The following is an 11,868-nucleotide window of genomic DNA, read 5'->3' on the forward strand; positions in this document are numbered from 1 at the left end:
GTCTACCGGCCTCGGCAGCAGCCAGCGGGGCCTTCCCTGGTACCTTGGCCTGGCTCCAGTCCAGCCACCTGTGTGTACCTGCCACCCAGGTGCTCGGGAATGAACAGGAGGCGGGTGGTTCCCATGACTCAGCAGGGCCCAGGCCCCCAAATTCCTCCTCGTCACAGGTGAGGCTGTGTTGCTGGTGGGGGCGGGGAGGTCCCGGCGAGGCTGTGTGATGTGAGAGGTTGTGTGTACCTCCTGTGACTCAGTTTCCCCACATCGTCATCAGTGGTGGTTTGGTGCTGTTCCCAGCACTGGGGGCTGTTGGCGGGCTCCCGGCGCCCCCCCCACACCGGCCTGGCCGTCAGTCAGGCCCGCGGGGCCCCTTCAAGTCTTCACGGCCCAGCAGCGGTCACGGGAGGGATTATTCCAGCCTGTCCAGGATGGACTCAAGTGGAACCGACGCTGACGAGCGGAACGCGCCCCCGCAGGCCCGGCCTGCCGGCCTTTGTCCGCCGCAGGCCCCGCCCGCGCGCCGGCACGGACGCCGTCTCTAGTGCCGCACTAGAGCTGTGGCCCCTGCCGGGTGAGGCCGGCACAAAACCCCACCAGAACCTCAGCAGAGAGGCTTCCGGCCCAGTGGCCCAGCTGAGTCCCTTCCCAGCCTCAGTTTCCTCACCTATAGCATGGGCGCGCCCGCCGGGCTGCCCATGGGTCATTTGGGGATTGACGGGGGCCGTGTGGGCAGAGGCGGCTGGGGGGCAGACACCCTCCCTGAGCTGCCGCAGTTTTCCCGGGGTGCTCGGCCCGGCCCTCTGGCCAGTCCCTCCACCGAGCCTTTGTCCAGGAAATTCGAGGTGGCAGGGAGAACGGATCTGCTCGAGGCCTGAAAGGGGCTGAGGCAAATGCTGTTGACCTCTGACCCCGGCCCCCTAATCCCAGGGTTGAGGCCCTCACTGGGAGCGACCCTGAGAGATGGGCCAGGGTGTGACCCCCGCCCCAGGCACCAAGGGGGGGCTTCCGGGTCAGGGTCACAGGGGCTTCAGGGAACACGGCTGCCCCATTGGCCACATGTCTGGTCACCACCCCGCAGAGGCCCGTGGGAGAAACTGAGGGCAGGCAGAGCCCTTGGAAGCCCCCAGGCCCTGCTGCCTCCAGGCTGGTGACCAGAGGCCAGCAGCTGCCCTCTCTGAGCCTGAAAATAGGAAGGTCACAGGCAGCTCGGGCATATTGGAAGGCATCCCACAGCCATGCTGGGTGTTGGGCTCCTAACTGGCTCTGTGCCTCAGTGTACCCCCTCTGGGCTGGGGGGTGGCTAAGGATGGCTCCCGTGTCCCCTCTGGGAAGGCCCCAGGAGACCCTGGCCTGGAGTGTGGGAGGGGCTTTCTGACCGGACTGCCGTGCCCTGCTCTAGACTCCTCCATAACTCCCACTGTCTTCAAGACAGTTTCCCCACCTGGACAAGGGCCACAGAAACAGTGGCAAACGCTTTGGCCATTGAGCTCTGTGACCTGGGTTCAAATCTCAGTTCCCCACCCCCCAGGGTGAGTCCCACTCCGTGGGCGTGGGTGTGGGTGAGCCGTCTCCCTTTCTGGGCCTCCCCCGGTGGTTACGGGGGATAGTAACACCAGGGCTGTTGTGAAGATAAAATGAGGAACCGCACTAATCAGGCTGAGCCCAGGGCTAGGCATACAGCAGGCGCTCAATAGATGCAGCTCAGGACGTTGCTGACTTCAGCCCTGGCTCCAGTCCTGACCTTGGGCCACCATGGAGGAGCATTTTGCCTCTTTCTGCTTCTACCGACCCGGCAGGGCTGGCTGAGGAGAAACTAAGACACTGAATAACCAGATGCTTGTTAAATGCTTGAGGAAGAACGGGATGAAGGCATGAGGAGAGGGGGGTGTCCCCGCTTCTGGCAGCCGTGGAGACTTAGCCTTCCAGCTCCTTGGAGGCCGCCGCTAGGAGCCTTCAGTGAAGATTAAACGATTCTCCACCGCTGGCTGGGATGCGTTCGCATGCCCGGGCGCCCCTGGGCTCCCCAGTGGCCGCGTGTCTGTTCCACCCTGCTGAGCTGTTCCCCACGATCAATTTCAATTTGGCCTGGTCTCTGCCTCTGCAGCCTGGCCCTCCTCGGGGGCTGGGGTCGGGGTGGGGGATGTGGTGGCTTCCTCAGCCTGCCCCACCAGGTCCCGGGCACCTGCGCCTGGTGCCAAGAGGGCTCTGCAGTTGCTGCCCCTTTCTGGGCCTCGGTTTCCCGGGAATAATGAAATGGGGGGAGGGAGCCTGGGGCCAGACCTGTTTCATCAGACCTCCTGCGTTTCTTGAGTGCCAACTGTGTGCCTGATCCCAGACGGAACACTGGGGACATAGTGGGAACCAAAGTAGACAAAACTGAGCTGGAGTTAATCAGGGTAAGGGGACTCTCAGGCATTGGGTGGGGGTGGAGCACGTGCAAAGGCCCTGAGGCAGCAGGAGCATAGGGCCTTGGAAGAGCAAGAGGAGACCCGTGTGGCAGGAGCAGGTAAGGAGCGGGGAGCAGAGGGAGCGTGGATGAGCCTGGTGACAGTATGACTCAATGCTAATCAACAGCCAACATTTATTTAGTGCCTACTATATGCCTCATCTCCCTCACAACTACACGATGATCAACTACCGTATGATCCGGAAGCTGAGGCCATGAGAGGCGGGGGCTGCTGGCCAAGTTTACTGACGGCGCAGAGCTGGGGTTTGGTCCCAGCTCAGATCTGTCCTACTGTCCTAGGCAGGACGGTGGTGGGGATCGTCTGTCCCTGTGCAGTGGACTCTCAGCCACCACCTCCGCAACCCCATCCACGTACCCCTCTCCTCACCCCACTATTTGGGGACTCCAGGGCCCCCACAATTTCTGGGGTGAGGAAGGACATAAATGGGGTCCAGAGTCGGTGGACTTTGGTTTGAACCAAAGGTCTGGGTGACCTTGGGGCATGCCTGTCCCTTTCGTGCCTCGGTTTCCCCACCTTGTAACAAGAGACTGTGGGAGACTCTTCCCTCTCAGAGTAAGGGGTGGGGTATGAAGATCCACCTCTCCTGGCTGTGAACCCCGCCGCCCACCCTCCCAGTCCTGCTCCGGCCTGTGCACCTGGCAGGGGGCGACCCCCACTGTGCGCCCCGGGGACCCCCCTGGGCCCCGACCCTGCTGTGCATCTGGCGGCCCCACGCCCTCCCTGGGCCCCGACACCAGCTGTGCACCCGGGGCCCCGCGCGCCCCGTGGGCCCCGACCCCGGCTGTGCGCCTGGCGGCCCGCACCCTCCCTGGGCCCCGCGTGGCTCCGGCTCCGGCCGCCGCTAGGTGGAGCAAGGAGGCCGGTGGAGACGCGGCGCGGGCGGACACGCGGTCCGGAGCTGCGGTGGCCCTGAGCGGACGCTGCTGGGTGGACGCCCGCGACCACTCCGCGCTCGAGCCCCCTGCCCTGCAAACAGAGGCCCTGAGAGGGAAGCGCCGCCCGCGGCCCGGACAGCCTGCGAGGGGTAAGCGCGGGAGCAGAAGGGGCGGGGTCCAGAGCGCGCGGGCGCGGTGAGGACCCGTCCGACCTTGACCCCTGACCCCCTGACCCGGCCGCCGCGCGGATGCCGGTGTGTAAACTGGCCGCACAGTTCAGACTCGGCAGCTCACAGCGAATGCCCGCAGCCTGGCAGCGGCGCGAGTAGCCGGCTGGGTAGGCTGAGGCTCGGTGCCCGTCAGCGTGCAGGGGCTGCGAGGGTCCTTTTGAGTTAGGGCGCTGCTGAGGCTGGGTGGGTCTTCTCAGGTCCTCAGGACCCCCTCCTCACGCCCAGGCAAGGACCCAGGTTGGCTTCTCTGAGGAGGTGACGTTGCAGCTGAAACCTGGGGCATGAGGGATACTGGGCAGAGTGAGTGTCCTGCACAGAGCGGGCAGCTTCTCCCCCCCCCCCAAGGTGGACCACAGGCTGGGCGTCAGAGGCAGAGCAGGGCTGCCTCCACCCCAGGCCTTTGTAGGCTACGAAGGGTAGGAGGGACTTGAATTTTGTGCAGAGAGCGTTGGGGAGCCATGGTGGGTGAGGGCAGGAGAATGATATGGTCTAAGTTACTTTGTTTACCAGCTCCCTCCAGCTGCCTGGGCACAGGCAGGAGTGGGGGCCCAGCAGGGCCAGGGGGGAAGCTGGGTGGGGTCCAGGTGGGGCCTGACAGGGACGGAGCCGCAGGGTTCAAGCTGTGGACAACCAGAGTGGGCTCAGGTGTCAGCCACCGGCCCCAGGCTGTCCCCTGTCTGCCAGAGCCTCAGGGTCAGATCTGACCCTCGGCTGGAACCCCAAGCCTGCCCCGTGCCCCCCTCCTGCCTCTGCCAGCTCCACCTGCCGCCTGAGGAGTGGCTTCTGGCTTCATCCTCTTTTTTTTTTTTTTGGAGTATAGTTGCTTTACGATGCTGTTTACGATGTTGTTAGTTTCTGCTGTACAGCTTCATCCTCTTGGAAGACCCATCTCTCAGAAAAAGAAACTGAGGCACAGAGGGTTTGGTCATTCACAGCACATGTGGGGCTCCCTCTGTGTGATTAGCTCATATGGGGCCCGCTTTTGTGTAATTAGCACTTTTGCGACCCCTTTTATGTAATTAGCACATGTGAGTCCCCTTCTGTGTAATTAGCACATATGGAGCTCCCTCTGTGTAATTAGCACATCTGGGATTCCTCTTCTGTACAACTGGCACATTTGCGGTGCTTCCTCTGTGCAGTTAGCACATTGTGGTCCCCTTCTGTGTAATGAGCACACCTGGGTCTCTCCTTCGGTATGATTAGCCCATCTAGTGGCCATTTCCCATGTCCTGGGCCCCAGGAAGGCCACATTGCCCTGGCAGCCATTCTTGTTTTCATTGTGGGGAGGTGTCCCCCGCAAAGCACTGGCTTCTATCCTTCCCCAGCATGCCATCTGCTGTGGGGTGGCACTGGGGTTCCAGCGTCTTTCAGCCGCCCTGCTCCGCCCCTGAACCTTCTCCCCAGGCGCTTCTCTATACGGATTCACGGCACTGAGAGTAAGGAATCTGGCCCCATAGGCCGCCCCTCCTCCTTGCTCACTCCGACCCAGCCATCCTGTTGTTCTTTGGAACAAATGAATCTTGTGCCTGCCTCAGGGCCTTTGCACAGGCCTGTTCCCTTCCCGTGTGTGACAACCCTTGGCCAATCAGGTGAAGGGCAGCCCCACTGGGCACACCCTCCCCCATGTGTCGACCCCATTCTCACTTTCAGTTCAACAATATTTATTACAAAGAGGCTGGGGGATTGTGCCCCACTGCCTCCAGAAAGTTACGGTCGAGTACAGGAGGCAAATGTGTTTGAAAAAGGACGGCTTCATACACTGATGGAGTGAGCGGTACATTCTTACCCAGAAGACCCAGTGATTCTCTTGTTTCTAATTGAGGTGTGATTCACATACCACATACTTCATCCATTCAGAGTGTGCAGTTCAGTGTTTTCAAGTCCATTCACAGTGTGGTGCAACCATGACTTCTGTCTAATTCCAGAAAACTCCATCACCCCAAAAGAAACCCTGTCCGCATAAGCAGTCACCCCCCCACCCTCCCCCAGCCCCTGACAACCAGGAACCCACGCTCTATGTCTGTGGATTGGCCCGTTCTGGACGTTTCCCATCAATGGAATCACACACCGTGGGTCCTTCTGTGTCTGGCTTCTCTCACTGAGCATCGTGTTCTCAGGGTCTGTCCACGTGGTAGCGAATGTCAGGGCTTCACCCCGTTTCGTGGCTGAGTGATGCTCCCGTGTGTGGATATTCCCATTTTGTCCTGTCCTTTTCTCCGTGTTGGTCAGAGTGCTGATGAGATTCGTGTCTGAATATGGTGTGTAGGCAGCCCGATTCGTTCCTTCCTCCCTGTGGGCCAGCACACCCAGGCCGGGGTCCCACAGGGATCCGCCTCCTCCCTGACCCCCGCGTCTGTCCCCATCTTGTACAACACACATGGCATCTGCCCCTTCCCTCATCCACGACTCTGCTCTGGGTCAGGGCGGTTAACTACCCCACACTGCCTGCTTCCTGGGGCAACCAGGGCACTTTTCAAAACCCCAAGTCAAACCGTGACCCTCCCCTGCCTACATCCAAGGCTCCCCACTGCCCTCAGGGTTAATCCGAATTCCAGGGCGTGGCCGGACATTCCCGCGGCCACACGGCGAGGCCAGTTGATCCTCAGGAGGGTCCCGGCTCGGATAGGAAGGGTAGGGTGGGCGACAGCTGGGGGATGTGGCATTGGCCCCATTTTCCGAGTAAGGAGACGGAGGTTCAGGGGATGCGGCATAAGTCGGGGTCCAGAGACACTTCTCAGCTGCACGAAATGATGTCAGCTGAACCCCTAGATGCCCAGAACCCTCTGCCCCCCACCCGGCATTCCTGCCCGGAAGGAGTGGCCCTTGTGGGTGGCTCAGCATCCTACTGCTGCTTCCGGAGGTGCTGAGGTGGGGAGGGGGGTTGTCAGAGACCCTCAGACCTGCGGGAACACCGCTGGCCTAATTAGGGTCCCCAGGGCCCCCGGCCGGCCTGCTGTCCCTCTGCCCCCACCCTAATGGGATTGAGACTTTTGTAGTTAATAGGGAACGAGGAGGCTCCCACGTAGAGAATAGAGGAGACGGCTTAGAGGGGCCTTTGTGAGCCAGGCCGGCGATGATGAAAGCACCATGAAATCCATGGTGTCACCGTTGCCCCGTGACCATGACAGGCTCCTTTACTTGAAGAAAAGAAGGGAAAAATCCCCAAACAGTTATACGTGTGTGTGTGAACATACATGTATGTATGTGCAATGGCAGCGGCCCCACCAGGCCCTGAGGCTGCGTCCCTGAGGTGCCATCTCAGCAGAGGGCTCACCCCTGGGGCCCCTACACCAGGCACAGTGTCTGAGATACCAGGTAGTTTTAGCAGCCAGGAGTTCCAGGATTTTCCGTGCTGGGCCTGAGTCAGAGGCCATTCATCACCAAGGGCAGGGAGCCCTGCCCGCAGCTTGCTGCTCCCTGCTTGCATGCCTCTGGAGACGGGAAGCTCACTAGCTTGCAAGGCTTCCAGACAAGGCCTCCTTGCATGTGGCCCTGGGTGAGGGCGAAGTTGTGCCTTACCTGGGGTGGACTTCCAAAGTCAGGGAGGAATGGGACACAGGGCAGGAGGGCATGTCATGGTTTTAACAACATTATTGAGATACATACCTTACAGTTCATTCATTTAAAGTGTATGACTCATTTGTTTTACTATATTCACAAGGTTATGTGTCCATCAGCACAGTCGATTCTAGAACATTTTCATCCTTCCTAAAAGAAGCCCCGTCCCCATCAGCAGTCACCCCAGCCCCTGACAGCCAGGAACCCACTCTCTGTCTCTGTGGATTTGCCTGTTCTGGACGTTTCCCATCAGTCAGTGGTATCACACACTGTGTGTCCTTCTGTGTCTGGCTTCTCTCACAGCATCGTGTTCTCAAGGTCCGTCCACGTGGTAGCGAGTGTCAGCGCTTCTCTCCTTTACGTGGCTGAGTGATGTTCCCGTGTGTGGAGGGACCACATGGTGTTTATCTCTTCACCACTGAGAGACACTTGGGCTGTTTCCCACTCTGTTGGAGTTTATGACGGGGAAGCTGTTCTTTTTTTTTTTTTTAATTTTATTTATTTATCTATTTATTTATTTATTTTTGGCTGCGTTGGGTCCTCGTTGCTGTGCACGTGCTTTCTCTAGTTGCGGCGAGTGGGGGCTACTCTTCTTTGCGGTGCGCGGGCTTCTCGTTGCGGTGGCTTCTCTTGTTGCGGAGCACGGGCTCTAGGTGCCTGGGCTTCAGTAGTTGTGGCACATGGGCTCAGTAGTTGTGGCTCGCGGGCTCTAGAGCGCAGGCTCAGTAGTTGTGGCGCACGGGCTTAGTTGCTCCGCGGCATGTGGGATCTTCCCGGACCGGGGCTCGAACCCGTGTCCCCTGCATCGGCAGGCGGATTCTTAACCACTGCACCACCAGGGAAGCCCTAGGGGATGTTCTTGAAAACCCTTTAATCATCCCTTGCCTTGTGCATGAGACCCTCACACAAGGTCAAGGCCCACCAAGGCCAAAAGCATAGTGCGGGTCAGGGCATCTGCAGCTCCGGGAAAAAGCCTCATGCGGGGTCAGGGGCATGGACCCCGAGTCTCTCCGGGTGACCCTGCCCTGACCCCGGTGTCTCCATTGGCCAAAGGGCTTTAACAGCACCTAATGTGTTCACGTCACACCGGGACAGCACCTGTGCCCGGACCTGCTTTTCACTTAAAGGCAACTGCGCAGGGGGTCCTGGCTTGCATGCTCCCGCAGATGGGGGTCTCACCACCGCTCTTGTTGGAGGGCAAGCTGGGCATGTGGAAGGGGTGTCCCAGTGTCCACGACCCCTCGGTTTTCTGTCCAGAAGTCCAGGAATGCCACTCTCCTCCTCTGGTCCCCGACCTTGGAGGGGTGGTCCCAGAGGAGTGAGTTCGCACCTGCTCTTCAGAGGTGGGGATGGCAGGGGATGGAGTCCCTGAGCCCGGCCTGGGGGTGGGTAGCACCCACCTGATGCCTAAAGGTGGGGCCACTAAAGCCCCATTGTCCGCTGGCTAGGCAGCTGGCAGGTTCCGGGCCCTCCCTGGAAGCTGCGCCGCTCTGCCTGGGGCGCCAGGTGACCTGCGTTCCAGTCCTCAAGGAGGAGGGGTTGCATAAGTCCCTGCCCTTGCATCCATCTCCTTCTTTTCCTGAAGGAGATCTCAGAGACAGAGTGGAGACTGCTGGACAGAGGCCAGAGAGGACGGGGGCCAAAGGCCACACAATGGGTGGGAGACACAGAGACCCAGAGAGGGACAGACACAGAGGGACACAGGAGGAGCCGGGGCTGGGGACGATGTTGCCAGGCCAGCGGCCTCACTCCCGGGCCCCCTGAGCCCAGCAGCTGCCCGAACCCCACGCTCTGGCTGTTCGGATGGCTCCATTCTGTGGCCTTGGGCGGGCAGCCGCATGACTCCTCGGAGTCTGGGGTTGAGGGTGAGCTGATGCTGCCAGATGAGGACCCCCGGGGGCCTAGGGGCTGCCTCATGTCTGCTCCCAGTGTCCCGAAGCTCTGGGGTGGCCCCATCTGTGAGCACCTGCCATATGCCAGGAGTGGCCGTAGGGACTCAGGAAAGGGCTCAGACACGCTTGGGTTCTGCTGGCCCCAAGCGTCCCAGGCCCCCAGGAAGGGCTTCCTGGCCTGACTCTGGATCTAAGGGGGTGCCTTCTATTTTGTTTTTGGGCTGCACCATGCAGGATCTTAGTTCCCCGACCAGGGATTGAACCTGTGCCCTCGACAGTGAAAGTGAGGAGTCCTAACCACTGGACCGCCAGGGTAGTCCCTAAGAGGGGCCCCTCTTAATGTCAGGTCCCAATATTTCAGACGGTGGAGCCTCAGGCACTGCCCTCGGCACGCTCACGGCATCTCCCCAGACCTCGCAGGGAAGGGTGAGAGGCTGAGGGTTCGGTGCAGAGTGGGGCGGAGGAGGGAGGGCCCACACCTACTGACGTGCTGTTATGAGTGGAATCGTGTCCCCAGAGAGATGTGTCCAAGTCCCAACCCCTGGAATGGAACCGTGTATGGAAATAGGGTCCTTGCAGATGTGATCAACTGAAGATGAGGTCAATAGAGTGAACCCTCATCCAGTGACTGGTATCATAACACATAATACGTGTGCATTCATTGAGCACCAACTGTGTGCTCTGGGTGTAGGTAGGGGAGCGGCAGGAAAGGAGAGACCTGTTCCCTTGGCCTCAGTTTCCACCTTCAGACATTGGGGTAACTGGGTGGTTATGGGTCCAGTGAGTCTGTATTTGTAAAGCGCCTGGAACAGTGTGTGGCACAGAATCCACGTGCATCGTGTCTGAACATGAAATGAAATTTTAAAAGATAATACAATAAAAATGAAGACAGAGCTGGTGCCTGTCCTCAGGGAGCCGGCAGTCTATGAGCTCCAAAAGCTGCCTGGATCTCTCTCTGCCTCAGTCTCTCCCTGTCTGTGTCAACAAGCTCTAAGGGAAGGAACGGGAGGCCTTCTGAGAGGAAGTGTCATTTGAGCTGAAAGGAGAGGAGTGTCTTGAGGTGACTTTAGGCAGAAGACACAGCAAGTGCAAAGGCCCTGAGGTGGGGGACAGCCAGGTGTGTTTGCAGGTCTTCTGGGCAGCTGGTGTGATGGGCAGCGGGGGAGGCTGGTGTGGGGAGGCCAGTGAGGGCTTGGGGGACCTCAGGGAGGAGTTTGGTTTCCCCCCGAGGTCCCTGGGGAGCCATGGCAGAGTTTGGAGCAGGGGAGGGACGTGATCCGATGCTGGGCCCATCAGGAGGGCCAGGCACACAGGGCTGCCTGGAGCTGGGGGCAGGAGCCCAGGGCAGAAATCCTGCCAACAGGAACTTGGAGGAAAATTTCTCCTCCCCGACCTCGTTTCCTTGTTTCCCTCACTGTTTAAGGAATTGGAGGGAGGGGCCTGGGGGTTGGTTCCTGTGCCTGGTGGCGAGGGTCCTGGTACCCGAAGCCACTCTCCATTGTGTGTGTGGGTGGCCCAGCTGAGCCAGCCGCCCCTTCCCGCCCTCAGCCCTTGTGTGACCGCTGAGGGAGCACCGGGCCCAGTGATGACCCCGGGCCTTGACCGGCTGCAGCCCCGTCCTGGGCAATAGAGGGGGGCCTGGTTTGCACACTGACCAGCGCGTCCCTGTGCCGGGCGTGGCAGTGGCTCTGCTCGGGGAACTGCCCCTTACGGGCTCCAGCACGGCCAGCCAGTCACCTCCACCTGCTGGATCCTGCCGTGTCCAGTGTACAGACGGGGAGACTGAGGCTGGGGCGCCGATCTTGGCCCGACCGTGTCTTGGGCCGTCCGGGCAGCGTTTGCTGATTCCCAGGCCCACCCCAGCCCAGAGCATGCATTTCTAACACCCTCTCCCAGGACACCGTTCCCTCCTCAAGTTTGGGACACGGTGGAGCACCTAGATTGAAATTCTCAGGCCGTGAGCACCGGCAGAGAAATCCATAATGTATTGTTTAGACAGATGCCTTTAAACCATGGCGGGGCGGGAGGTGAGGATGGCAGGGAGGGGGGCTGCATTGGGAGGATCACCCTTTCTTCCTGCACAAAGGTCAGCCACAGACCGTTGCCAAGGCAACGGCCGGCTTAAAGATGGAGGCTTAAGGAGAACAGACGATTCCCCTCCCCGAGGTGCCCCGTGCGAGGGCCCTGGCTGCGAGCTCTGGGGGCAGGGGGCCTCGGGAGGCTGTGGGCTTGAGCACAGCGAGGTGGGGCATGGGGGCCCTGGGAGGAACGTGGGGACAGAGAAGATCTCAGCCCCGAGCTGGCTGGGGCTGGGGCCTGCTGAGACCTCCGTGAGCCTCGGTGTTCTTGGCTGTGAAGTGGGACACACACACCCTCCCCGGCCTGGGCTGGTATGGAGTCACTTGCAGCGTCCCGAGCCCTGCAGCGGCTCAGACACAGCGGTCAGGGCCTGGGGCTTGGCTGGCGTCCCAGTCTCCCACGAGTGCATCATGTCTGGGCAGTGCCCAGGGGGATGAGCTGGGGCTTGGGAGAGGCCACGGGTCTCCTTCTCCCCTTCCCGGGCCTGGGGCAGGGACCCAGCAGCCCCTCTGGGTCTGAAGCAGATGCGAGGCTAAGATTTGCAAACGCGAGAGCAGCGATCCCGCTGGAGAAGGCCCCCCAGAAGGATGGGTGGGCCTGGGACCCTCAGCAGCAGCCGTTTTTGACTCTGTGGGCTCTGAGGTCCTTCGCAGCCAGCAGGGGTGGACGTGAGCTGCCCTCAGCCTGGGGACCACAGCTGTGACTGACATTACTTTTTCACTGTCACATAAAAACGGCATTGTCGGGCTTCCCTGGTGGCGCAGTGGTT

The sequence above is a fragment of the Monodon monoceros genome, unplaced genomic scaffold (assembly GCF_005190385.1).
Source record: "Monodon monoceros isolate NGI ecotype Baffin Bay Population unplaced genomic scaffold, NGI_Narwhal_1 Super_Scaffold_12, whole genome shotgun sequence".
NCBI classification, from domain to species: Eukaryota; Metazoa; Chordata; class Mammalia; order Artiodactyla; family Monodontidae; genus Monodon; species Monodon monoceros.